This window comes from Heterocephalus glaber, unplaced genomic scaffold (genome assembly GCF_053883595.1).
Source record: "Heterocephalus glaber isolate CG9 unplaced genomic scaffold, H.glaber_assembly_v1.0 deba00001504, whole genome shotgun sequence".
NCBI lineage: Eukaryota > Metazoa > Chordata > Mammalia > Rodentia > Bathyergidae > Heterocephalus > Heterocephalus glaber.
In genome coordinates, this window is record NW_028258324.1 from 63,134,161 (window position 1) to 63,161,696 (window position 27,536).

The 27,536-nt window shown below is 38.2% G+C and overlaps 1 protein-coding gene and 1 pseudogene across 2 annotated transcripts in view; both read left to right on the top strand.

Moving 5' to 3' along the window:
• Fgf12 (fibroblast growth factor 12) overlaps positions 1-27,536 on the top strand; it is a 533,909-nt gene that overhangs the window by 98,174 nt on the left and 408,199 nt on the right. The window lies entirely within an intron of this gene.
• The window catches only part of LOC147825388 (polyadenylate-binding protein-interacting protein 1 pseudogene), a 68,932-nt pseudogene that overhangs the window by 14,411 nt on the left and 26,985 nt on the right, over positions 1-27,536 (top strand). The window contains exon 1 of the transcript XR_015441147.1: positions 1-27,536. This exon is cut by the window's left edge and continues 14,411 nt beyond it; it is cut by the window's right edge and continues 26,985 nt beyond it. The product of XR_015441147.1 is annotated as a polyadenylate-binding protein-interacting protein 1 pseudogene (transcript).

Consider the following 27,536-nt stretch of genomic DNA (forward strand, 5'->3'; position numbering starts at 1 on the left):
ATTTTAGTAGTTGATTTAATCTCATTTGGGATTTTTTTAAAAAAAATAAAGATTGTTCTACATTTTGCCAAGGGGGATGAATGCCCTACATATACGCATATTTATAAAATATTAGCTCATTGTACTAATTTTTGCTATCAACTTGAGAAGATATGGAAACATGGAGCTTGAACCACTTGTCCTAAAATTCCATCTCAAACTGGCTCAGGATGGATTGTGTTTCACATTTAATTAGCCTTCTGTCCAATACAATGATAACCTAATCTTAAAAGCGATCATACACTTTCAGTCATATTTCTGAAGGCTCCATGAATAATTACGTTTTCAAACATGCAGTTTTGGCAACTAGTCATGACTGCTTCCCAAGTTCCCATAAGTGAGCATCATAGAAGGTCTCAGGTGCTGAGTGTCATGAAAAATCTCAAAGCTAATGGCAGCAGGGAGAGAGGGGAAGTTAGTGAAGTTACTGGACTTCTCAGATCCCCAGCAACTTCTTGCAGCCTCCCATCCTTGTGCTGAGTCTGCACCAGTAGTGACTCATTTGTGTTCTTCACACCTAAGGAGGCCAGTGTTCTACTCCAGGCAAACATGGGAAAAAGCATAATGGGAGTCTGGCTTCCTTCATTCCTGATGAATCACGCATGCTCTTGCTCTGAAAGAGCAGCACATCTTGGTAAAAGACAGGATACAAAACAAAGTACACACCAGGGCCTTTCACACCCAACAGAAAGACAACAATAATTTTTAGGGCATATTATTTAGGGGAATTTCGAAGGAATTAAGCTGACCTTGAGACATTGCACCCAAATCCCTAGTGACAGCTCTGTATATTTGTATTCAGCTGCTAAGTATCAAATTACAGCTGTGGCAAACATTTTAATCCCATTATTAGAAATTTGATTAAGAGGGGCTAAGACAGGGTGAATTTGGCTTGTTCAAATAGGTTTTATTTTGTCTTGTCAGAAAAATGAAAGAACACCTCCCTCTACCCTCCCAGTCCTTTTAGCTCTCCCTTCCTGCCCTTTTGCCTCTGTGCTATTAGTTGTTCTCCAGTTTCCCATCCTGATTAGAATGTAAACAAATTGAAGGCAAAGTCTTTCTCTCCTTATCTAACGTTGCTTCTAGCAGAGTGCTCAGCACAAAACTGATACACAGTTAATGTTTATTCGATCGAATTGAATTATGAATGACACTGATTATTCAGGTGTAAATAGAGGAAGAAGACAAAAAGGGATAAACTGAATAGAAAATATAAATTGGTGTATTTCTAATATGAATATAATATATGAAGCTCCAGCTGCAGGTGTCATAATCTAAAATGATTGTTTGGCCACCCTTTCGTCTCGGTAAGAGGAAGTTACTGAAGTTGACAAGGCAGGGCAGGCTGCCCCAAATGAACAATGAAGGCCCGTCTTCAATTGCAAGTGTGTGCGTGCGTGTGTGTGTGTGTGTGTGTGTGCACGCGTTTGTGCATGTGTACCCTCCTCTGCCAGGAAGAGGGACAACCCTGTTTACTTATGAGGACTGGGTTATTTTACAGTTTCCAAACTATTCATGTTTCTTCACTATTATATTTAATTTTGAGAATATTTTCTCTATTTCATAATTAAGTATACTAAGCTTCGGAGCAGTAGTTAAATGATCTGCTGAAGCTCTCCTAGTTAGTGAAGTACAGAGGCAAGAATGGCTCCTGAAACTTATTCCCAACAGTGGGGAACAATGGCGTTTCCACATTATCTGGAGTCCTTCTCAGACTGCTTATACGCCACTGCAGTTTCCCTGACAAGATGTTGCCTCCCTGGGGTGTAATCTTAGCATAGAGTGAAGAGTGAAAACCTCTCATCCAGTGAGTGGACTCTTAACTCACCTAGCCTCTCCTCCCTTAGGCAGTGACCCTAAGGAAAGTCGGCAGGTGAGGTTGAAGTTGGAAGGCCACACTCCACTAGATGGCTCATTCCAACCCTCCTCTTGGCTTCTTGGATGGCTCTGCAGCTTTCCTGTCTCTTGGTTGCTGCATTTTGCTCAGTGCCCTTGGGCTGAAGGAGGGCGTGCTGTGGGAAATGATCACATTTCCATGCCAGCTGGCACAGAGAATTCATGTTGTGATTATTTATTTGTGCTCATGCCTCTTGACAACAGTTAAGATTTAGCATTTGGCTTGAGTTTATAAAGGAACTGGAATGGAAGCCTTTTTCTCAGTGGACTACGTACCAACAGCTGTAGAGATGTGAGTTCTCCATCTTGGCTGGCCGAAACTTTCTTCATGTGAGGTTGGCCTTATCTGACTGCTCTGCCCAGGTGTTTGGGATGGAAGATATGTACTTATTTAATGCTGTAGTGCCCCAGAGAGAATTGGCATCTATACTACTTCTACTATTAGCAGTAGAGAGAAGTGCCAAGGCCCTGGCCAATCCTTCTGGATTTCTTGATGTCCCGTCTATTTCTGAGAGCTACCATTTTTGGGCCTGAAGGTAGAATGTTTTGTGTCTACCTGGATGTGTGTATGTGTGAGTGTGTGTGTGTGTGTGTGTGTGCTGCTCTTTTGTTTGTGTGTGTGTTCTTGTTTTTGTTTTGTTCTGTCTAAGAGCTTCTCTACTTTTTTAATTTTACCCTCCAACTTCCCTAAGATGGAGATATAAATTTATCACCTAGAAGCATACCCTGTAAAAGTATCTTAGTCTTGGGATACCCACTCTGCTCTGTGGGTTATCTGCTTTACCTTTTATTTTAAAATGGCCTTACACTGTGGGTGTGATTGTGCCCCATACATGGTGGGGAAAGTGAAAATCATAGAAGCAGAACTGGAATCCCAATCCTGTTCTTCTCAAGCTTCAAGGCTCATGTCTTGATTTTCCATTCAGGACTGTGTAACTGAATTAAACAAAATCTTAGTTTTAAAAAAGGTAAAACAATTGAGGAAATAAATTGTTCGATAAACAATTAACAAGCTAAATGCAGATAAGAAATGTGTGAGAGGAAGATATATATCATTTTGGGGATGAATGAAAACAAAAGCAATCATTGCATTTAAAGTCAACAATGGATTGCATAAAGGAAGAGAATGATTAACATTTTAAAAGTCATGTATAATTGTAATATTTTAGTTTTCCTGGCCAGAAATATAGAATTGGTAAGTTGAGGTCAGCTGTCACTGAGAGTCCACTCCTAACTTTACAGTTGAAGCTCAAAGCCCATACTGCTGTAGACCTAGGACGTGAGCCTCCTCATGTCCACCCAGTTCTTTTCTGTGAGCTACCTTAATGTGCTTTGAGAAGAAAACCATTATTCCAGCTCTTTTGGCTTGCTTCAGAGGTGAAATCAAAGCCCATGGCAGTAATGTGGGACTCAAAGCTCAGTACAGGGTAGTCTCAATATTTTGAGTTTAAGCATATATAGCTAGAGAAAATTCTGCTAAATGAACCTCATAAGTTAAAATATGGGAACATTATAGAATAATGTTTTTAGTAAATGATACATCTAGGGAGGACAGAGTCTATCAGTATTCAATAAGTGAAAGCTAAGCAATGTGACTTTTCCAATCAGTACCTTCTCAGGTACAGAGCTTGGGCAGCAGGTGGGCAGAATGCTGTTCAGCTTTGGCAGGGTGACATTTTCCCTACTGCGTGGTTTTTATGCTGAATGCACACCATGCAAATAATTCTCAACAGGGAAGAATGCAGATTATTTCTTGTGTATTACAGCCATTGAAGTTCATGAAATACGGTGCTGGAGGCCTTTTATGTCAAACTCCCAATTGCTGTGGGTGCTTATAAGAAAGAATGTGGGCTCTTTTTTAGACTACTGAAACTTTGAAATGTTTTTTGGGTTTGTGTGTGTGGATGTTTGTGAGCGTGTGTGTTTAATTAACCTATTGAACTGAATCATGAGTATGTTTTCTGAATTGAAAACCAACATATAGTTTCATGTCTCCCCAGCAAGGGGGATGGGACCAAGATGGACAAAAAAGGAATAGCAGGAAGTAAATGTCTAAGAGTAAATGTGTGGATATCAGGGGGTGAAAATAAAAGCCCTATTAAGTTCTCCTCAGCCAATGATCACAACTGATCATTGAATACTGAGGAACACATGATTGTAAATAGGGTTTTCTTGCCCTTGGAACCCATGATACCTCTCTCTAAGAGCTAGGAAGAAGCCCCTGCCTACTTGGCTTGAGGAGCACTTACCTTGCACTGCTAAACTCCATTTCTCTGCTCTTGTGGAAAATTTATCCTGCTGGATTTGGTTTTCTGATGAAGGACATGGCAAAGGAAAGTGTGGCTCTAACAAATATTCCCAATTCTTTTTTTTTTCAAAATGATAAAAATTTATGATCCAGTATGTCTGGAGTAATTTATCTCAAATTTCTGATGTTGAAGGAAAACCAAGCAAAATTAAAAGACTTTCTGTATCAGATCTGGGTTTATTACTTGTAATTTAAGCTCTTCTCTCTGAGTTGAAGGGGAGGTAGTTGGGCCCAAATTATTTGATACTCAAAGTTGCCAATAAGATGCCTGAAGTAGATAAAGACCCTGGTTTTGACAGCAGTTGTCCCTGAGATCCGTGCAGGAAGTACCCAGAGGAAACTGGGCAGGAGCAACTGATGGGCAAAAGCCCAACCAGACTTCTTCAGCTTTCACCTCACTGCCTCCCTGGCTCCTACTCTGGCCAAGTTCACTTTTCCCAGTTCCTTCCAGTGCTCTCACTTCTCTATGCTTAGGATTTGCTCTTTCCTGTGCCTGGACATGCCTGTCCCTTCCTTGGGACGCAGTTCAAATATTCTGTGTCACCTGCAGCTCTCCTCCATGTGGAGAAGAAGCACTTTCTCTTTCATCCATGACTTGACTATATTTATATTCCTCTTCTAGGTTATCATGTTATATTATTTTTTAATTAGCCCTCTGTGTCCAGCCTCTATCAAACTGCAAACCAGGTCTCCTCTGTGCATCACTGGTCTTTAGCAAGTGCTTTATACTTAGTAGGGGTTTTGTCAATGTTTGCTAATTTGAAGCCAACACTTGAAATTGTCCTCAGTCAAAGAGCAGCTGACCTTATGATTTTTTTATTGTGAGGGAGTCAAACTTTGATCTATAAAGGCAGAAGCATCATTTATAATTGAACAGGGTTATTACTTTTCTCTTTTTCATCTGTGAATCTGATCTAAACGTCTTGGCAGCTTTGAATAGATTGAACCTGAGATTTTGAAGCTTAACTTTCTGGGCCAGAGAGTTACAATATTCTTTGTTCCAATTTTGGAGAAGAGAATGTTCAAATTTATCATTAACATGTTCCCTTTCTTATACATCAGCTAACTCTTCTCATCTTAAACTTTATGCTTTATTTTTTCCTTCCTGTATTAGCATTCTCTCATCATTAAGACACAGTACTCAGCACCCACAAGTTTAATTTGGCTCATGGTTCCAGGGGATTCAACCCATGGTCAGCTGGCTCTAAGGCAGAAACATCATGATAGAACGGCATGAAGGAACAAAGAGGCTTAGTTCATGGCAGCCACCAAACAGAGTGGAGAACAGTGGCAGAGAGGAAGGGATGAGACCAAGGCCACACCTCCGTGGCCCACTCAGACACACCTAAAAGTATGCTCCAATCCCTCAGGTGGATCTCAAAGTCAATCAAGTTGACAGCCACATCTAATCCACCATAACTTCCACATCTCTCTTTCCATCCCCTAAAAATAATCATTAATTTTCAGGAAACCATCCACTATTTCCCCTTAGATCAAATGATATTAATCTGTCAAAAACTCGATGGAGTTGAATTTAAGGTCGTGGGACACATATTGATTGTACCAGCTTAGAATCCAATTCGAATTGGCTCATTCTCTGATTAAATCCATTCACTTTAGAACTTTACTTCGAGTTCTGTCTCAGCTTCTAATACCCCTGCTTTTTCTCCTTCAGAAACCAAGAAGCATGTATGAAGATCAATTCATCCCAGTAGATCCTTATGCACCTACCAGTTCCCAGCAACACATCACATATGCACACACGTCTGCATGCGCACACACACACACACACACACACGTCTGAATCCCTTTTGGATTTCACTGGACCATCTCATATGTACTTATATTGAACTGAGATATACCTGTCAAAACCATCCCTATGTTCTAATTTTTGTCTTTTGGAGCCATAAGAATATAATTTTACTCTTCTATACAATTTTCTTTCAGGCATTTGAAAAAATATTTTTATGTTCCTGTTCCACAAAGCTTCTCATTTCTCTATTGTATATTCTCATTTCTCACACTTTCTCATATTTGTTTTTTTTTTTAGTTGTTTCCACAGAATCTAGCTTACCACTCTAAGAATGAGTGATGCAAGTGGAACACAAAATAAACTGATGATCATAAGCTGGAGGTAATGGAAGACAGAGAATGACAATGGAAAATATTCTCATAACAAACGAGGGCATATATAGTACATCAGTAGATGCTATCAGTGAGCAAGTTGGAAAATGATCCCATTAGTTTACTACCTGTCATGTATCTAGCACATGAGCTACTTATATTCTCCACTGAATGTATTGTCTCTGTGACTTTCTCCCTACCAGTTTATTTATATTCTAGATTTTAGTTTCTTCAGAGCTCATTCTAGGAATTCTTTAAGCAATAAAATTATGGATCAGAGGTGCTATGTGTCCAGGAATATTCAAGTTAATGAATATTAGAAACTGTAGATGTAGAGATCATCATAAATCTGATGTAAGAAATATGGTGTTGTGGCTGAAGCTTTTATAAATTGATGAAATGAAAATATAAGTAAACACCAAACTATCATAAATCATAGGCTTCACTGATGGTATTCTAGTACATCTCAGATTGTTGAACATAAAGTTTAAAAGCAACAAAAAGAAATAAAAATAAATCAATCACCATTAATTTAAAAACTTCTCGGAACCGAAACAATGCGGCATACTTTATTTTTATAGTCAATGATTCAAATAATCAGACATGATCTAAATTAATCTTTTTAGTAAAATTTGCTCCATTGGAATAGATTACATATGGATGACTATAAAATACAGTATTTATATTATATTACCTTTATATCAATATATTACCTTTGAGGTTATATGTGTTATAGCTATATATCTATATCTGTATCTGTCTATCTAAAGTTTCTCTGTATATAAAACTAATAATTACCTATTATAGAACTTTTAACATTATAATTGATTATAATCATAAAGACATTAAAATCATTCACAATCCCACTACTTTTAGATAAACATGAACTTTTTCACATTTAAAATATCAGTATGAATATAAACATGGACCACTTAGGACTTTATAGTCTGCTTTTATGATCTGTCCTATATTCCCATGTTCTTGAATATTCTTTGGTTTTAATTATTGTATAGTATTCCAGCTCACTGATATACCATAATTTATTTTACAATTCCCTCATTGATGAATGTGTATATTGCTTTTAATTTTTCACTGTTTTCATTAAAATGAATATCCATGTATTTATATCTAAGTGTTGGCTGGTTTTGTAATTATTTTCTTATGTGGGATTCTATAAACTGGGATGGATGAGCTGAAAATTTCAGGCATGCATGCCATACATAGCTTTTAAATGTGTGGGGTGTTTAGTTTGTTATTTAAAATGCCATTTAACACATTTTCCTTACATGAGTTGACAGTAGGGTATGATGGGGGTAAGGAGACAGAGAACAGAGTTACATACTCTGAAAGGAAAAAATAAAATGACTTATTAGTAAATAATGCAAGACCCTATTGGTTAATTAATTTAAAAACTACAACAGTGACTTTAGTCTGTGGTTATAGGAATTTAGTCATATAATTATAGAAAATAATTATCTTTTCATTTCCTAGTGGAAACAAGCACACACATTTAAGTATATAATCAGTGGTTTATTCTTGCATAACACTGTAATTATTTATAGATTTAATAATCTTGTTTAAATTCTTCTAAGAAGGTTTGTATTATTTTCCTTGTGCCATAGAAGCAAAGATACAGGAAAATAAGGCTGTGAACTCTGATAGAGCAGAGACAGTGGCTGCCTTAGGGAATCTACTTCTGAGTCTCCTGTGGAGCTTTGGACACATGGAGGCAAATAGTAGCTATTGGGATGGTTTAGAGAATCTTCTTGTGACTCTTGGAATGTAGAACCTAGCTAGTCAAGATAATTTTATCTTCTTTAAAGATTCTCAAATGGAGAGTCATATAATAGAAGAAAAAGTACCTGGAACAAAAAGAACCTGAAAGACTATTCTAAAGTTAAGGTCTTTCAAAGGGGGGAAATCTTCCTCTACACAGAGTTAGGAGGGATAGAGAGAATCCGTTTTTTTTTTTATTCATTAAATTTATTGGTAAGACATTCATCATTGGGAATTTGCACCTTTACATAACATATCTTGGTTCTTATTTTTTTCCCGTTCCCCTGCCCTTACTTCAACCCCTCCACCCTGCCCTATTTACAAAGACTTTTGGAAACAAAACAGAATCCATTTCTTAACTGAAAATGTTCAGGAATACATGGAAGACACTATTCTCTCTCACTTTTCAAAACAATGCTATCTGAAAAAAAAAAAAACAATGCTATCTGAAACCCCTCTCTGTTCTTCTCTTGTCTGATTACAGCATAGAGGATCTTCAATAACAACATTAGAAATGTTTTCCTTTAAAACTTAGTCTGTTGGCACCTATGGAAATGAATTTTTTTAAATGTCTAAACTCCAATACCGGTAGCAACATGATATTGAAAATATTTAAGGTAATGAGCAAATTTAAGGAATAATATGGAAGAGTAGATGAGTTAACTTAAAATAGATGGTGTATCTCTATCCTGAAATGGCTCAAATCCTTTTCTACCCACCTCTGAAGTTTGTTAGGTGTTAAAAAATGTACAGGGGCTCTAGACTTTTTATTGTCACCAAATAATTCTGAATACTAAGACCTTAATTTAACCAAATCATTTTTATTCTAGATGTAGAAATACAAAGACAGGTGAACAACAGGTCTATATAGCAATAAGGAGAATTTAAAAGAACTTATTTTAATGTTAACCACAGTGAACATTGGCCCTTAGGAGAAAATACTTGTGATGGAATTGAAAAGAAGCGTAAAGGAATAAAAATTTAGAAATAAAATGACCTGTGGCAGAGGTATGTAGGGTTGTACACAGAACATGTCTCTCCTGGGAGTAGCCTGTATGTTCAAGAGAGGTGAATGGTGAGCCCTGAAGGACAGTGGATGCTGGATGCTAGGGGATAACATGTTCCCGTGACTATGACCCAAGAAGTAGCACATCCACTATTATAAGTTTCATCATTCTTGCCACTGCAAAATGAATTAATTTACATTCTTTCATTTAATGTCCTTATTATAATTGTAAATTTATGTTATGTTTTATAATTGTATAATTACCAAGAAAAAGGCTTGCATTTTTAAGCCTTCATATGGTGTTACTCGCCAAAGGTTTCATTTTGGATGACACCAATAATGTGGTTATCAGTAGGAATGTGTCCTTGTGGTTGTATAGATTTGAATGTCCCCTAAAAGTCTCCTGTTCAGAGGTGGGGCTTCTGAAAATGCATCGGATCGTGGATATGCTATTAAGAGGTAGGAACTGGTCAGAAGAGGTGAACCACTGGGTTTGTGACCTGGAAGGGTATATTCTTGTCCTTAGCTCCTCCCTTCTCCCTCCATCTCCTGGTCACCATCATGTGAGCATCTTTTCTAGGCCATAGCCGCATACTATTTCTGCCTTGCAGCCGTTTGTTCATGGACAGAACCCACCGAAAGTGTGAACCAAAATAAACCTCTCCTCCTTTAAGCTGTGAGTGTTGAGTACTTTGTCCCAGAGATGGGAAAGTGGCTGGTACAGAGGTTTTCTCACTTAGTGCACTTGGGATCATTCTTCCCCTAATTCTCTTAATTGGAAGTATAATAGGAAAACTTTTCCATTCCTGTTTTCTCCTTGGCAAATATTTGTAGATATTTGAAAAAAATATATTGCATATCAACAAGATCAAAAACATAGGCTCCACAGAAAGATCTCTTACTAGATTATCTGTTGTATGTATTCAGAACCTAAACACAATCATCTGCTCAGATCAGGAGAAATGAACTTTATCTATGCTCTTTTTCTGTTAGTCTTTATTATTATATTTCTGCATCAAGTGTCTCCTTGTCACATTGTTCCAAACAATAAAACAGAGCAAGTTACCTGTGGTATACCTCTAAGGAGGTTATCTACTATTTATTTTATTATAAAATCATTCATATAAAAATGCTCGTAAACAACTTGATAAAGGGGTTGGGCCAAATAATAAGACACAAATTATATAATACTTCACTGCTGTCTTGCCTGAGATTTTTTTTCAGTGAAGACATTGTCCAAAGAAAATCTTCAAAGAATAATTGATTTCAACCAACTTTTCTACTGGTCAGCAAAAACTTTGGCTTGGAAGTTAAAAAAAAATTATAAAAATAAAACAAAACCAAAATGAAAAAGATCAGCAAAAAAGCAGTAAACAAGGCATGGTGCCTACATCTCCCCAGAAAGAAAAGTGAGCAGAGAAAGGTCACCTTCTTGTGTTTTCAGAATTTCTATCTCACAGTTTGTGGTTTCCAAGTATTTTATCAGCATCAGTAAGTTTTTCCCCTAACAAATCTGGAAACATTCAACTCAGAACATTTGTGCCAGTTCAAATCCTAAAGTAAAATTTAAGCAAGGAGCATGTCTCTTGGAGGAGGGGGTATAAAGGAAAACTGATTTCTGTTTATTTCGTTTACATTAAAATATCACAAATAATTGACCTCAAATTTTCTTTTTTTTCTGTTTTGAAAAAAAATATATCTTATTCTTTAGTTGTAACTAGTATGTCTTTGATCATGTCATATTATAAATAGCTTCATTTTTTCTTATTATATGGTGAGTAGTTTGCTCTGGCACTTCTAATTCTGCAAAGTTTTCCATCATATGAATCCAATATACATTATTTAATCAGTACTCTATTTAGTAATCGTTTGTCTTTAATAAAGAAGTATAATGTCAAGTGGATAAGAAGTCATGCAAGCCAAAACTGGTTCCAAAATTCAGATAATATCCATTGCATAATCTAGTTTGACATTAGGAAACAAAATGTGTTTCCTTCTCTTCCAAATAATTAATTTACTTTCAAAAAGACAGACAAAGAAAACATATATAAACTTGATAGGAAATACAAAAATTTGATTTAAAAAATGTGAGTAAGATGCAAAGAAGTCAGGTAAGTAGGAGCATCAAAGTAAAGGTTTTATATGAGTGACCTTTTTGATCTATGGACAAATGTAACAAAACTACCTTTCCTCCCTAAGCATATATTGTAACAACTCCAATCTTCAGATTTTCCTGCAGCGCTCTGAGAGCTTCTAATGAGTCCCTTTTACAATTGAAAGCAATACAAAAACAAGAAAAAAATGTGATTTTTGTCAAACAAGCCTTAAGTTTCCTTTTCTTGGATGCTGATTAACCAGTTTTTTTTGTTTTTTTTTTTTGATTAACCAGTTTATGGAGGAATATTGAAAGGAGATTTCTGTACCTAGCAGAGAATGGCAATAGATGAACATTCCTTACAATACTGAAATTCTATGATTCTGTAGCTGTCTGGATGTGCAGGGGCTGAAAACTTACCATATTACGGGTGGTAATGGAAGTAGCTGTCATAAAAGGTAGAAGTAAATACTAATGATTATGGACAAGGTGCCCCAAACTGGCACTGACTGATCATAACAGATTCCAATTGTAAACAATAGGCACAGCCATGCATCTGGGTGGATATAAGTTGAGCTTAAATTCAGGTGTGAATCAAATCACATTTTACCAGAGATGGACTGACAAATGACCATGTCAGTTTAAATCAATTCAATTGGGCACCTGTAGTGAACATAGATTGCTGTGTCTTGGTTTGTGGTTGGCATTTTGAAAGGAATTATGGAAGAAGTACTGTAGGATATAATTGGGACCCTCTGAGTGTTTTAATACAATTTAGGAGATGACCCTTGGCACTTGAAACAACTTGAGAACAATGCAACATACAAAGTTACAACAACTATTTAACAGGTTCTTGGGCGTCATACACTTTGTCCACACCTTAGTAGCAATATAATGCTTCAAATTTGTAGTGAAGGAAGAACTAAGAGGACTTGGAAGATTTTAGGAAGTTCCATTGATTTTATTATGCTTTTCAGCACCATAGGAGCAGAAATATAATGTCCCAAACCAGTGTTCAACTCACTAAAGTAGATAAATGTCATAAAAGGTCATATCGCTTTATATTCATGTTCCCTTCCTGGTTTGGATGCTTCCTAGTACAACAATCATATTCCAGAGATTATTTAGAGAATGGAAGAAATGCAACTCTCTCACATGCTTCATCCCCAATTCATGATTAATGTCAGGAAAACTTCTATTATATGGGATCTGACCAAGTATATGCAGGGCCTGGAAATTTGTCATATATTCAGGATTTGAAACAGTTTTCTGGATCAAGATTATGACCTCCAATCCAGAATCCACACTCCAGGCCTCTATAACAAATACAGAGAATTTACAGAAATTTAATGTATTTGATCTATCTAGACCTTAATCATAAAAATGAATCTAGAGGCAGAAAGGAGTGATGAATGAAAGCTTTATCCAGCAGGAATGCAGAATTTCCAAAGTAAGCTAACCGCAGATTCTGTCCCTTAAGCTGGATACCCATTATAGCTCAGCCAAGTGCCTTTTTTAGTATCCTCCTCTGTAAAACTGCCTCTCTAAGCTGGTTAAGCGCCAGAATATGTGGAACTGACCATGCTATAATGGACTTCTTCTGCATTAAATCTTTCAGAGCTGGTAAATTTAGAACAACCTAAAGAGTCATGTTATGTCTGTACTGCTTATCAAATTGGCAGAAGGGTTAGAGACTTAAAACTGGGAACTGGATTTTCCCAGAGGGCTGAATTATTTAACTGTCAGCAATTCTGAGGTTCAGAGTAAAGAGGAATTAATGGAATTATCTGCTTCTAGACTTAAAAGCATCTTTCCAGAAGGTCACCAAGAGACTGCAACCTCTTCTTTTTGCTAGGTGTTCTGGATTTGCTTATCTGACCAGAAACGTGAGAAGATTCTGCCCCCAAGAGTTCTGTACAACTTTAAGGGGCAGGCTTTGCATCTCACTGATGGCTCTTCATAGAGGTATAAAGTGTCACTTTGGTACACACTCTTGTCAACCTAGTAAATAGAAAGTATGATCAAATAATACAGTATATGTTTAAATTTTTAAAAAATTATTACAGGAAATGACACATTGCCATGAATCCCCCTCAAAATATTCCCCATCACTTCGAATACACTCATCCCATCATTCTTATAGTTTCTGAAGAAGTTCTAGAAGTCCTCTTTTGTGTGTGTCTTTAGTTGCACTACCACAGCTGCCTCAAAGTCTTGAATGGATTAAAAAATCATTTACAGCAATTTCTGTCAAAGAAAAACACTGGAGTGTGTTGTCCTGTGCATCCACCTCATCCTGGGCACTGTGGGATGCTTGACTATTCCCCAAAGTTAAAATGAACGTGCATGGTAAATGTTTGGAATAGATTTGGGACATGGAGGCAGCAATAATAGCACCACTAAAGACATGAAAGAGGACTTCCAGAACTGCTTCAGAAAGTGGCATGAATAATGTGATGTGTGTTTGAAGTGAGGGGAAATATTTGGAGGAGGGTTAGGAATGTGTCTTTTACTGTAATACTTTTAAAATTTTAAACGTATACTGTATTTCTTGATCTGGCTGTAATCTTCCAGCAGCTGTGGAGATGTGGAGTCATAATCTGAGTCTTGCTTCTACACTGACCATGTGACTTCAGTAAGTGAGCAGTTACGTCCTCCCCAGCTCTGTGTTTTGCCCGTCTATAGAATGGGATGGTTAAGGCATCTCCAGGATGTGGTTCTTGGGAAGCTGAGTCCACGTGTTGGGCTCAGATTAGATGCTTAGAAATAGAAACAATTCTTACTGACTGGTGTTGAAATGGAAAGGACTGACAAGAAAATTTTCACCAAGGAGCATTTTATATCTTTTTCTTTAACTGTCAGAGTTCTATTGAAATAGATGGAGAACTTAAACAAAATTAATGAAGTATGCATCAGAGTAACAAGAGGAATAATCAACATGCTTGTTAAACAGTGGTTTTAAAAATGAAGAAAACCTTTTGCTCTAACAAAGAAACTGGCATATTTTGGGATAGTGCTATGAGTCAGGCATATGTAATGACAGTGACATCACATTTAGCCTTCCTGTTGCCCTCGTGTTGTTCTCTGCATTTTGTAAAAAAAGAAAATCAAATTTCTGGTTGGCAGTAACTCCGATGAGCAGCAGGCTGAAAACTCAAGTCTGGCATATCTGAAATCTCTTTCCTTCCACAAACTCTAAACCTCCCTCTCCCCATTCTGGTTCCAAGTGATGCAGAGGTACTGGGGCTTAGTGCTTCCCATTCGTCTCTCTGAGCACTGCCAGTCTCACGTGGTCCCTTTACCTTGTAATGCAGTCTCCTGGGTGCAAGGGGGTTTCACAGCTACTGCTGCAGGATGTGGCAGGTTGCTATGGGTTCTCCTTCAACCCAAGTGCAGCAGCTGGACTCTTACTTTCAACTGTCCTTGTCTACCAACTCCTTGTGTAGTCCACCGGGAATGAACACATTTTAGAAGTCATAGAGAAGCTGCCAGAAGATGAATGGTCAGATTGTGACCATGTGTGCATGTGTGTGTATATGCTGTTTGAATCTGTCTCTCTGCATTCTTATGTTCCAGTAATATGAACATTTGTATTCAGGGGGTTTGCTCAGCACACTGCTGTGATTGCTTTAAAATATACCACACTGTTTGGAATGGGGGGGGGTCTTGTAACCTGAATCAAAGGGAAAGATTAAATTTTTAATCAAACAAAAGACTAAAATACGGTGGGAAGTGGGGTGGGTGCTCCCACTGGAAGCTGTTGGAAGCTTGGATCTGAAAATACACAAACCTGGATTCAAATCTTTGCTCTGATTTTTGATAAGCCAAGACCTCAAACATTTTACCCTCTTAGACCGGGTTTCCTGCAGTGTAATGGGAGAATAAGCACAATCACGCGCTTGCCTGTGATGGTCCCTGAGGTAATGAGAGCCACAGATTAAACTGCACAAGAGGATGGTGGCCATTGGGACTGTGCCCTCAAATCACCAGACTCAGCTGCAGTCTTGCTTCCTTCATCACACAGTGGCGTCAGAGGCCCGTTCCTCAGCCACGCCTGTGAGGGCTTTGCTCTTTCGTGAGTGAGTTTCACACAGGCTGTGGCACCAACTTATAACCCTGAGAGCGGGCTCTTTTCGTCAGCCCAATTCAGCTGCATGTCCCTGCTCCGAGAATATGTGTAACCTTTGACATGAAATGTGAGGGAAGAGATGACTGACGGTTTGCAGTTTGCGTGACTGGCTTCTTTTCATCGTTCAGGTTTTGCACAAATACCACCTCCTCAGACAGAACGTCCCTGACCATTGTTTTCTCTCAAATACCCTCCATCTTACCGATCCCCTTGACAGCTGCTCTTGGTGTCCTTTCTGCTGCTTTATTTTTTAATAATGGTGTTTGCTTTTTCAGAGAAGCTTTAGAGTCGCAGCAAAACAGAGCAGAAAGTTTGCATGTGTCCTGCAGCTCCCTATGTAGCCCCCCCACTATGAATATCTACCCCAAAGTGGTACGTTTGTTACAACAGATGACCCCACTCTTACACAGCATTGCCACGACAGTCAGAGGTTACCCTCCGTGTTGGACACATTTATGAAACACACCCACCACTGTAGTAACTTCACTCCCTCCAAATCCATAGTGCTTTACTTATTCATTCTTCCCTTCCCTGAACCCCTGGCAACAATGAATCTTTTTTTTTTTTTTACAGTCTCCACAGTTCTGCTCTCTCTGGAACACCATATAGTTGAACGTTTTATTTTAAAGTCTTTCTCACTATTTATATTATTCACAGGTTTATTATTTCCCAGTTGTGCCTCCCCCAAATTGTCAACTACGTGAAGACAGGGTCATTTTCTGGCATATATTTATTTATTTGTTTGTTTCTTTGGAGTGCTGGGGATTGAACCTACGACTTCATGTATACTAAGCAAGCACGGTACCACTGAGCTACACTCTCCCCAGCCGTTTCCTGACTTTAAAAGTGCAGCATCCTCAGTTTTAGACTATGATTGCCTCAGAAGAGCTTTTACTAAACCTTAGTTATTTTAATAGTGTGTAAATCTTTCTTCCACCAATATTACCCTTATCCTTCTGTTTACGTTAGAAGCTGCCAATAGAACATACCTATAAAATGGCAGTAAAAATATTTTTATTATTTTCCAGATACCAAGCACTATGTTATGCATCCTCTGTATATTATTTAATTTAACTTTCATAACCACTTATTGAGGTAGATACCATAGAGTGGGTAATGGAAGGGTAATCTAGCCATTTTTCAGGCAAAAAATGAGTTTCTGAGACTTTAACTTACCGAAGGTAGTTAATAAAGAACCAACTTAAGGCCCAAATTCAAGTGCATAGGATTTCAGAGCTGACATTCTTGAACCATAGGTTGGAATTTAGAGCTAGAAGAAACTTTGTGCTAATCCATTCCACACCTTGGATTTAGAACATGCTTGGTTCATCTATGTCCCTGGGGGCTTGCTCTGGTCCCTTTACCCTGCATCTGCTCCATACTGTGCTGTGTGCACTCCCTAGGGAACCACTTGTCTATCCTCCGAAATACGGATGCTCAGCTCCCCTCCAGAACCGCTGATGCACAATCTGCATTTTAACAAACTCGTAGGAGATTTGTATGTATGAGATATGTACATTAAGTAAATTCTGCCCTGAACGGGATATCAAAACCTCAAACTCCCATGCTCCTCCCCCTAATGAACAAAAAGGTCTCAACTTACAGAGTAGTTTGTACTTTTGAAGGAGAAATGGCTAAGTACATTCCCTGGCACTTTATAAGCACCTAATAAACATTCAGAATTCTTAAAAGTTACTCCAGGAATAGAACATCAGCAGGGTAAAAGGGTCAAATGTAGCTGAGGGAGAACGAGCCGACCTCAACTCCCAAACAGCATATGCTCTTTCAATAATGCATAGAGGATGCAGCTTCTTTTGCTCTTGGCTGTGATTCATGGTGTTGTGGGTGTCTGGGGTGAAGTCCACCTCTCTCCCTGTAGTGGGGTAGATCACTTTAGTACAGTTGGGATTGTAGCACATCTGCAATCACGCGGTGTTGAGCACTGCCAGGGAAAGTTGATGTTTGACCACAAATCACAGCAGTGCTACTGCATTACCACCAGGGCAGTTGTGGGTGGTCAATCTCCACACAACTCCAGGCTGTTGTGTTCTTACAAAAGGGAACAGAGTGTTTCCTCCTTTCTAATATCTCTGCTCCAAACAAACTCAACCCACTTTCCTGTTTATGAGCAGGTACACCAGGGAAAAAACATAGCTACTCCTGGTACACCATTTATGCCAGCATCATTTGCATCAAAATGCCAAGGTATTACCCAGCTAAAGCTCTATGTTGTCTTGCTGTAAGTCATATTTAAAGCCAAGGGAGAATTCAGCACTTCACTCTGTGCATTTGTTTTCTGCTTTGTCATACACACAACTGGCAGTCTAGCCAGGGTGCTGTTTGGAGATGAAATCTTCCTGTTCCTCAAATGCAGTGTCCACATTCTTAGATTACTCTTCTCTTTTTCCCTCACCACACCACCTTTCCTGTTTGTTCCCCAGTTATATGCAGACTGTAATTATGTATATTTCCTTTCATACTTCTTATAATTGTATAACATTTCTGCATCCAGAATGAATGCAATTCATCCATTTTTTTTATTCCTTTGTATCCTTTGTAGCTCAAGCTGTTGCCTTGTTCTTCCTCACTGATTCTTGTATCACAGCACATTCAAATGGAAATACAATATGTTGCAACCGACAATCCCATTTAAATCACTTGCCCCAGTGCTAGTAAGTGCTCATGATTTGATTTCTTAGTGTAGCAGACAGTTGTATTGGTACAGCAATACATGCCTGTATTTGTTTTTTCTGGAATATGCTATGATTTGTCCCATGAACAATTCAACAAGATGGTAACGATTCAGTGAGAATGAGCGATGGATCTTCATTCAATGTCATTCTTAAGGTTCAAATCCTAGGAAGCAACCCCACATTCTTTGCCTTCCTCGTGAATTAAGATAAGGTCAGAACTAGTCCTTACTGGCATTCTTGGTGCTCAAGGGCCTGGACCTGTACACATTATCTTTGTGGTCTTACTTTTACTTCATTTTTGCTTATGCTTGAAAAGAGACCAAGGTTTTATATACACATATGATTTATTTTACAAGCAAAGGATTTAAAATTCATGAAGGTGAGGTGTTATTTCAAAGTCATAGCTGATCAGTGAGAGAGTGGAGATTTGTTTGACTCAAGCATCCATCTACTTTTCACATTCTGTCTTCTTCTTCACAAAATTTTAAATTCCACTAAGTTCAACACACTCCTTTGCTACCTAATGCTGATTAGCTTGCCACAGTAGAGTCTACTTTTTATCTTAATAGAGGTGGTCACTGCCAAAATGTGCACAAATAAAAACATTTCTTTGTAAAATAGGTATTTTCTGCTATTTGTGAGCAATATATGGTGGGTCCGATTACATTTTAAGAATCGTTTGCTTAATCATAAGCCCTTGTGGTGTTTTCAGCCTAGTCTTCATTGTGTGTCAGCAGATCATCCTGGTGAGCAAGATCAAAGATGATGTGCTAGCCAGGGTTTGCCACATATTTTCTGGGTGTCACAGTGAAAGCCACATGAACCCTTTAAGACTTGGCTTATTTATCTATAAAATGAGGTCATACTTATGTCCTCTGCACCTCACAGAATTGCTGTGAGCAGTGAATGAGATATGGGTAAGGAAGTCCAAAGGCTTTGTAGAAATGTAGCAGCATAAATTGGTAGGTATTTGTGAGACACATCCTGTGAACCTATGTTAGACACTGCACTGAGCTGGGTATTAGGGGTTCCCTCCCTTCAAACACTTATAATGTACACGAAAAGTATTAATCATTGAGCTGGGCCTTAGCTTTTTAATACATTAACAAGAATTGCTCTTAGTGTTCCTTCAGAACCATTAGCAGTTGATTCTCAAATAGATAAGCATCATAAGGAGAGCTGTCAATTATCTGATATTTAATAATCCACATATTGAAGGTTTTTAAAAACATTAAAACTGACTTTATTATGTTTTGCATTCAATCTGCCAAATTCTTACAGTAGAAAATACCTTCTCATCCATCAAGACCAAGCTCAATTTCCACCACTTACTACTATGGCAGTGATTCTCCAAGAGTCATTCCTGTACTATCAGAATCAGTGTTGGCTGAAACATTGTTACAAAGGCAAAGTCTTAAGTTTCAACTCACATCAGAAACCTAGGATGGGCCTCAGCAGTCTGTGTTTTCATAAGCACTCCCGTGGTCAAGAATAAGAACAACTGCTCTACTAAAATCTCAAGTCCAAAATGAAGAACTTCTCATGTAAGAGAAATCATGCGATAATTAAGCATGTGGGTCTGACCCATTTCACTTAACATTATGTTCTCAATTTGCATCCATTTGTCTATAAATATCTTAAATTTATCTTTCTTTATTACAGAGTGGTACTCCATTGTATATAAATACCCTCATTTTCTTTATCTGTTGATGGACATTAATGCTGTTTCCAAGATCTAGAAATTCAATGTGTGTGTGTGTGTGTGTGTGTGTGTGTGTGTGTGTAGAGCAAAATAGATGATAGATAAATAGGAAGTAGGGAGAAGTTAAATAACTCCCCAAATTATCTATTGTTTCAAAACTATTTTAAGATAAATGCTAATTGGTTTCATTTATATTAAGAGTTTCTTTTGTTCATTGAGAAGAAAGTTTTGTCCTTTTATTTGTTTCTTCTTTGTAAGAAGGAATCTTTTTTTTTTCTTTGTCTATGACTTGTACTCTGAGTAACACTGTGGTCATTCTCTGAAGATCATACCTAGTATATTAACCATTGCTATTCTCTAAATCTGTTTTATGAAATTTTGTTTTATTTTCTTCATAGAAATAAGCAGAGTAGTTTTTTATATTTTTAGGAATATCTACTTGTCTTCCATCAAAATAAAAATAACAAAGATGGAAAAAAACAGATTTTCCTCACAGACTTTCCACAAGGTAGCAGCTCTGCTTCAGTCTCCTGACCTTCCAGAACTGTAAGAGAATATATTTGCATTGGTTTAAGCCAAAAAGCAGAGTGAAGAATTCAAGGGTTTATAGAGACTCAGAAGGACATGTGAGGGAGGGAGGGGACTGGTAATAAGGTTCTCAGGAGTGGGATGGGGCAGTGTTGGATTGGATTGTCCCTGTTTAAAGATACCAGCTACAGATCATCCCAGCCTTCACTCACCACATTGAAATAGGAAGCAGGTCCAAATATCATGTTCCAAAAGCTAAACATGTGACTGTTTTAAAAATATCTAATCAAGGACAATGTACTTCATTAATAAGATTTAAGCAAGATGATAAAGCTCATTCAGAGGAGAAGATGAGAGGCTGGCGTATTTGTACAGTCACTAGAGAAAAGGAATGCTGAAATAAGATTAAATTAGGAACAAAGCTGATTAATACTCTACAGGGAAAGAGAACTGTTACCTATGGGATTATTTACTCTACTGTACAAAAATAATTTGTAATCAACCAATCTTGTACACCATCATGTCTAACTTTCGAGTCAGCCCTAATCAATAGCAAACAGCAAATTAACAATATTACTTCCCCAGAGTCTAAGATCTAAACCCCTATATAAACCTGAAGCAGGTTTATTAGACAATGCTCCATTATGATTACAACGACATACAGCTTTTTTTTTTCTTTTTGCCTCATTTCCCAGATTTGGCTACTTTTTTTCTTAACAAGCAAGTATTATATAGTAGGCATTCCATTTTTAAAAGGAAACTGAAATCAGGTTTTCTACCTGAAAGTTTTTCTTTAATAACTATAGGCAAAGTAGAGCATGCTTGAGGACAGGTGACTATGGACTGACACCTTGTAATTCAGGTACAAAACATTATTGAATTTGCAAACTCCAAACATTCTATTCATCATGGGATGCCGCTCATTCTTTTCATTTTCTCCATTGTGTCTAGTTAAACTCTTTGTGTTTCATTCTTCAAGCCTATTATCCGACTTCAGGAAGCATAACCAGCAGGGAAGTCTCTTATTCAAATGTCCTTACCAGATATTTCAAGCCGCAATTTTCTGTGTTCTTCAGAAAATTTCAGCAGATTTGCTTTCTTGCATAACTTCGCCCTAAGAGACAAGCTGCTTACCCTATCAATATTTAAGGAATTTGAGGCAAGACTGAGAATGAAAGAAATGTCAAGGCAAAGTAAGACCAAAGCTATTTAAATCCTTATTAAACTATCCTTAGGTAGAGGATAGGATTTGAGAATTTGTATAAAAAGAGGATTTTTCTTCCTGCTCTTCTCCTTTGTTATTCCAGAGCCTTCTACCCATTCAGTTAGAATCTTCCAAGACTCAAAGGGAGGCAGATACACCTCAGAAAAATGAAATCAGTGTTCAGCTTTGACTTGCAAAATACACTGTTAAAAGTGCCCAGCAGAGAAGATAGTCTTGAAACCCAGTGCAGACTTCTTGTGAGATTTTCCCTTTTCTTCTTGTGTTGCAAAAGATGGATTTTGCATAGAAAAAGTCAAAGTTTGGTGGATTCCTAATTTATGCATTCATCCATCCATTCATTTCTTCACTCACCTTACAATTATTTATTAAGCATCTATAATGTAATGGGCTCAGGGTACATAAGAGCAAGCACAAGAATTGTTCTCATGGAGCTTAAATTCTGATGGATGGGATTGGATGATAAGAATGTAAACACATTATGTATCAGGTAGCAGTAAGTGTGATGGGGAGAAAAAGGCAGTAAAGAGACAAGCAGGGTCAGAGAGGGGTAGAAATGGTATTTTTACACAACTGTAAAGGAAGGACTGTCACCGTGACATGGAGCAGTTCATCAGACCTGAAGGCAGTGAGGGAAAGCCATTCAGATGCCTGGATTCTGAACAAAGGAAAGAGTCAATGAAGAGGTCTAAGGCACGAGGTGGCTAGAGCAGAATCGGAGAAGAGAAAGGAACATTAACATAAGTCTGACAGGTCAATGTCAGATTTTATATTTTACTAACAGTGAAGGGAAAGGCAATGGGGAGTTTTGTAGAGGAGAGATATGATATTGTATAATTTGCCTTTTAAATAGACTTCTGAGCCTGCCTCCTGAATGCAGACTCTGAAAACCAGGAGAAGCCGAGACCAGTGAGGAGGTAATTGCAATAGTACAGGTGAGGGATGTAGCAGTTCAGACCATGACAATAATAGTAGTAGGGTAAGGAGTTATTAGCTTTGGGTGTATTTGGAATAGTGGATAAGAACTTCTGACACTAAGGGAGACAAGATCATGGCTAATGGGCAGAAAGGAGCAATTGGAAGAGCAGTGAGTTGAGTTAAAATGAACTGACTGTTCAAGAAATGCTTAACTCCCTCTCCGCCTTGATTCAGGCTGAGCTCTGAAGATCAGGAAGACGGAGACTCTTGTATACGTTTGAGGGGATTCTAGGACAGAATTTTATTGTCCTGCAAGGACAATTATGAGCCTCATGGTGAAGTGCTGCATCCTGTGACATGAGGACGATAAAGGAGCAATAGCTGGCCAAGGAGCTTTGGCAGAGGGATGAGAGGGCCACTTCTCAGAACAATCAAAAATTTCCTACAACCCTGAGAATGAATCAATGGTAAGAGGAAAGGAAGCCAGAAAATCAGGTGGATGTGTACTTCACATCAGGAAATCACTGGGTACAAAGACCTGTTTACCAGTGTCCGGGATATGGCCTAGAGGTACTAGTGCCAGCACACATATAAGGATTAGATTCCAATATCCAAGACTGGGTGGTTTGAAATACACCACTGAGGATGCCTTCAAAGATGGGCATTAACAGGGATAAAATCTTCTCTTCTGAAAAGAAGAACTCATCCTAACAGCTTTGTAATGTCCAGTCTTCAACAAAAACTGACACTGGATAACAATGACTCCAAACAAATCCCTGTTTATCAGGAGTTGAAGGTGAAGAAATCATAAATCTAGAATCTGGAGTGAGATGAGGTGGTCCAAGTATTCAGTTATTCAATGTTATTTCTCCTAACAGGGTTCTTTCCCTTGCCCGATCTACTTTTATTGTATCTATAGTGTGTAGAGTAAAAAGAGTAGTTTCTTAGTTTGTCTTATGCATTTTTCTGCCTAAATGATTGAGATTAGATTGAGATTAGATGCTCTCTCTCTCTCTCTCTTCTCTCTCTCTCTCTCTCTCTCTCTCTCTCTCTCTCTCTCTATATATATATATATATATATATTAGCTTCCATTTTTATTTGTGGTAGGAACAGTCTAGTCCTAGTTTCTTCCCTTCACCCAAACGATACACCCATCCTCTACCAAGGTCTTACTTAGGGCCTCCATTGGTAAAATGAAAAACCTTACAGAAATTCTGTCCTTTCTTTAACTCTAAACTTGATGGCCATCAAGTTCCACTTAAGAGTTCCAGCCCTTTTCATCACTTACCCAGTGTTTGGCTCAGCACCTTGCACACTTTGGGAAGTAAATAATTCTTACCTTACAAGTGGCTGATGCATGGGAAGACAACCTACATTTGGAGTCCCTTTGTATCCCTTTCTTGACATAAAGAGCTTGATGGGCCTTGGCCCGAGCCTCATTTTAAAGCAGATTAAGCTGGAAGCCGTGACCAGTTTATTTCATAACTTGTTTCCCTCGGTGCCTCACTTAGCTACTTTCTAGTTTAGTCCTCAGAAAATAAAAGATACACATTAGGACTCTTTTCATTCCTTCTATTCCCTTCACTCTTAGCAGTTCTAAGGCATTAAAACTGGAAGCTGGACATGTTCACAGTTGGTGGCGAATGCAATCGCTATCTTTAAATCTGTGTGAAAGTCTCTAACCAGCCATCCCAAAGGCCAGCTAGAAGCACCCAGCCCCAGCACCTCTTACTTAAGTAGAGCACAGGTTGGAGGAAAACTGCCTCAGTGGTCCCTGCCTGTGCTGCTGAAGGCCTTGGGTCTACCTGACTTTCTATAGTTACTGCTTTCCTCATGGGCTCTGTCTCCCTAAATGAAGTAGAACACTCAGACTCACAAGGAGTGTATTCTAATTCTAGGGAGGAAGGAATGTGTACAGAAAACAGGGAGAGGGCATCAGTGGGACTAAGGAAAGTAAGACCTCCTGAAGAGACAGATTTGGTTGGAGTGCTGTTAGAGTGAGGGAAATTGAGGTGGAGAGAATCCTCAAAGCAAGTGAGAGAAAGGGATAGGAGGGCAAGTTTCATATCTGGAATAGCAGGCTGTCAAGGTATTGATTTGGCTGGAGTAAGGGTCCTTATCAGGCCAGAACCTCAAGTTACTAGTGCCACTTTTGGAGGGTTTAAAATCTCAGACCAAGGAATCCGAATTCACAAAGTCAGTAATTCAAAAAAATGTGGCAAGGTACATGTGGCTATCTGCCAGGTGTGTGGTATAAAAAGCAGTGGAATATGAGTGATTGGGGCCCAAGCCTCTGTTGATCTTTGGCTTTCAAGCAGAGGAAGTGCTTTGTCTTAGAGACAGATTCATCAGTGATTCCTGACAAATCCAGCAGCACTTGGCTTCTATAGGTTTTTGATTTGGAATGAATTATTACCTACATTACCCAATTTCTTTGTCCTGCTAGAAAAAAATACTTCTCCTGCTGGAAAGGAAAATCATCAAACGTTTGTAAACCATTCTGAATTCTCTGCAGTTGCTAGTGACATAGCCACACAAATTTTGGTTAAGGACAAATGAATTAGATTTGAAGACATTTCATTTACTGAGAACTACAAATATTTTCTGACTAAATTAACTCATTTGTAAAAGCACCAGCAATGTCCAAGGCAGTTTAGGCTTTTCAGCGTATTTTTTTCATGGTTTTGGAATTTTTGTGCTGTGATCCCTAGTTCTTCAGATACTGATTTTTTAATGAATCACTAGGGTGTCTAGACTCTATTCCATAATTTATGCATGAAGTGAAAATCTGCATCTTAAGTTTTAGATTTTCCACTTTAGCTTAGTAAGGTGGAAAGAGCAAAGGACTTAGAGACTGAAGAATCAGGGTTGAAATCCCCACCCTACCAAAGGCTGAAAGGAATTAAAAAGTATCTCCCAAGATAACGATTCTCCATAATAGTACCTAGCAGAGCCTGGGAAGTGTATGGGGATGGGAACCATGGAGAGAGGATGGTTAATTGTTGTAGGGTGAAGTTGCATAGAAGGAATGACTTCTAGTGCTCTGTAGCACAGTAGGATAATTATGGTTGAAAACAATTAACTGAATATTTCGGATGTATAGTAGAAAGGATTTTGAATGTTTCTAGTGCCAAGAAATTACATATGTTTGAGGTGATAGATAAGCCAGTTTCCTTGTTCTGATCATTGCACTTGGTGCAGGTGTACTGAAATGCGTCATTCTAACCCATTAATGTGAAAAATCAGTATGCATAAATTTAAAGTATACATTTTTAGAAGGATCATTTTTTCTTATCTGTATAGTAAAAATCACACCAACCTCCAGCTTGGTAGAGAAGAAAAATGAGTTTGTCTCAGTGTAGACGTGAAACAGTGATTCCTTTTCTTTCCTCTTTCTCCTTCCTGGACCCTTTTCTTTCCCATAAAACAAGCAAGTAATATAGCACAAGTTACTTCTATAGCTCTTCCTAAAACTTGTATTTGTCTCTGAAAAGTCCTCTTACCCCCTGACCTGGGGGAAGTGATTTCTGTTCTTTTCCTATCAGCCACTCTTTCTGTAAAGCGGGGAACATAGTGATTGCAAGGGACCTTACTTTTGTCAACTCAGTAGTTTAGGGACTGCACCTCCCTCCTGCCTCAGCTCTTCCTTGTTCTCTGCCACTGTCTCCAGCACATGAACGCTCTGTGTAGCTTACATAATGAGGCTCTGCATCAGGTACATCAGGCCTACTCAGAGGAGTCAACCTGACAAATGGGCAAAGAGAATTTGCTGAGCACTTCCTATCCAGCAGTCTCTGTTTTTCCTCTTGTTAACTAATTTTCATTTCAAATATCATTATTTTCCAGCCTCTGAGGATTTTATATATTCTGGCAAGTTAGATCGACCTGCTTTTGTAAATGCTTTGTTATCTAATACAGTTGTAATTGTATTATTTTCTAATAGTGAACTCTTGAGGCTACGATAGCTGATTCATGTTTTAACCAAAACAGTTATGTGGCTAAGTTTTGAAAATAAGCTAATAAAACATGAAATTCCTGATGAGATTGACACAGAATTCTAGGCACCTCTAAACCTTGTTAGACTCGGCACTTGGGTATGAAAGATTCTGGTATCAGATCTCAAGAAGCCATCATAAATGTGTACCATTGCTAGTAAGGTATAGTGACAATACCTTTCCTTCTTCTCATGTCCAGAACAAACACTATGAATTACTAATTCCCTTTCTGCCGAAAGAAAATTCCTAAGAATTTCAGGATGCTAAGGTAGTGGGAAGTTAAGTCAAATCAGAAGACCTGGATGGGATACATTCTCCCATTTTCTAGCTGTGTACCCTTGCGGAAGTTAATATTCTGAAAGTTAATATCTTCCTGTATAAAGTGGGAATAAGAATTCCCTGGATACAAGGTTGTTGCATGGATTAAAAGAATGGAGATATGAAAGATAACAGTGAAATCTAAAGCATAAAAGATACCATTATTGTAAAGAACTTTTATTTTTGTTCATAGTGATGCCATTACAGATATTGTTTTAATTTTTGGTACATCATGCTAAATATTCCTTAATTTCCTGTTGTTATTAAAAAGTGATATAAAATAAGGAAATCATGGGTGCCTCAAGAAAATTGGGAAAACAAGGGTATTATTTGCCTTTTTCATCTATGTACTATGAAGTGGGTGCCTAAGGATTTAGGATTAGAAATTACTTTTCCTTACTCACATTTGTAAAGATATCTTGAGTTGATTTTGAGCATGAAATTATTTCTTTGTCATATATGTAAACATAGAGATGGTATTTTAGGGCTACCCACTACTGCTGTCCTGATTATTATAATATTGAAAAATATCCATATTCTGCTGGCCCAAGACCTTCCTACCATCATCACCTCAGCTTTTGCCTGGGGTGCCCTTCTCCAGTCCTCTACATTACAGCAACTAAATAGGTTGACTCCTAGAATAGGTGGGGCCTCCAGAAACAGTTTTGAGCATACACAGTGTCCATTTTCATTGACTGATTCCGATGGCCCTGTAGAATTGATTGAAAAAACTTCTGAATCCCATCCTTACGTAAGTTCTGCAATGAAGGCTGGGCAGTTCCATTA